Source organism: Aplysia californica, unplaced genomic scaffold, assembly GCF_000002075.1.
Source record: "Aplysia californica isolate F4 #8 unplaced genomic scaffold, AplCal3.0 scaffold00242, whole genome shotgun sequence".
Lineage (NCBI taxonomy): Eukaryota > Metazoa > Mollusca > Gastropoda > Aplysiida > Aplysiidae > Aplysia > Aplysia californica.
The window spans coordinates 307,993-309,634 of NW_004797512.1; the positions used below are offsets into that span (position 1 = coordinate 307,993).

The 1,642-nt window shown below is 40.2% G+C and overlaps 1 protein-coding gene across 1 annotated transcript in view; it reads right to left on the bottom strand.

The window, feature by feature from the left end:
* The window catches only part of LOC101850009 (neuromedin-U receptor 2), a gene marked incomplete in the record, with an annotated part of 48,461 nt that extends 47,098 nt beyond the window's left edge, over nucleotides 1-1,363 (bottom strand). Inside the window, 1 exon segment of the mRNA XM_005100267.3 lies at nucleotides 1,169-1,363.
* Between the last annotated feature and the right edge of the window lie 279 nt (nucleotides 1,364-1,642).

Genomic DNA, 1,642 nt, shown 5'->3' on the forward strand with positions numbered 1-1,642 from the left:
ACGTAGTAGTAGTAGTAGTAGTAGTAGTAGTAGTATCATTATTATTATTTTTATATACTATTTTTAACATTATCCTTATTATTACTATAACCCACTGGGGCGGTGCAACTGACTGAAGTGTCTTTAGGCCATTCCCAAAAGGGGGTTCCTATGCACTGTAGTATTGTAATTGTAAATGGGCTGATTCATCAATGCAATGCTCGTAACTACTTGAGCTGCAACATGGAACAACTGCTTTTTCTTTCCTAATCCTTACTATCGTTATTTTCCTATACTTTTTTGTACGTTTGTCACACTCTCGTGACCAGCTATTTCCTCGGTGCCTTAATAGTCGAAGCAGACTTTGTGCTGTTGAAGCTAGAGGGGTGAGCAGAGTAAATCTGATTCTCTGTAAGGACTTCTGTGTTAACATCCACCCCTTGGCGCGCATATGACCTTCTGCAGTTGCGAGCACCGTAAAACCTCTACTAAAACAAATAAAAAACGTATTATTACTATTGCTATTATTATCAAATTTGTTATTAGTATCATTGTTATTGTTGTTGTTTCTATCATTACTAACGTTATTATTATTTACACGATAGCGTGAGGTTTCTAATTTTTAATTTTAAGCAGCACACGACCATGTCCACACCCAAAACAAAGCTAAATAAAAAAACTATGATGTTATATCTCCATGTGTGCCGTTCTGATTGACTTATTTTGCAAAATAGTCATTCTACGATAGGACCAAGTGCAGAACCAATGCCTCCCACCAAGGGGAATGAAGAGTACCGACTTCGTTGATGAAAAAGTTAAAGATATGGCGTCATCAAAAACCATTGAAAAAGAGAACGAACAAACAAAACAAAAAAGAAACAAGTGAAAACGAAAAATCGCAGAAGCAAAGCGACCTAAAAGACTTCTACTTACGATCAAAGTCACAAAACAAAAAAAACCAAAGATAATAAAAAATATTTTTGAAAGATATGCAACAAAAAATAAAGCTAATCAAAGCGCTCAAAACAAAAAGTCCATAAAACCTCAAAAATATCTTCACTCAGTTTTGAACTTTGGAGAAAACAAATTGAAACCAGTATGAATGACGGCGTAATTTGTTGCATATTGTAAGTAAGCTTTTTCTTATACTGTAAAATCATCGCACGGCTTTTGTTCTCCAAGTCCTTACCAGAAATCCGTGAAGTGAGCTGGTTCCCTGTACGATCACAGGTGATGTATAAACACCTCGACCGGTCACTTAAAACTTTTGCCAACCATGGCCAGAAAATATCGCGTGTGAGTAAGCGCTGAGCTGGTGAGAACTGTTCTGTGGTCTCTGGGCAGAGCGAGCGCAACAATGCACGCGTATGTCCGCGCGCGTGGGGACAGACTGTGGAAGGGAGTGAGTGAGGGAGGGAGGGAGGGAGGGTGGAAGAGAGAAGGATGGAGTGATGAAGGGACGAAGCGAGGGAGCGAGACTCTCTGTCTCAGCTTGGAAAGGTGCCTTGTCATGTCACTGTCTGTGAGCTAAGGCGTGCGGGGGTTTGTGAGTGACTCTTACAGAGGTTGCTGGGGTTGTGTGTTCGTGTGTTTGTGTTTTCATCAGCGTATGTGTGTGTGTGTGTGTGTGTGTGTGTGTTTGTGTGTGTGTTTGTGTGTGTGT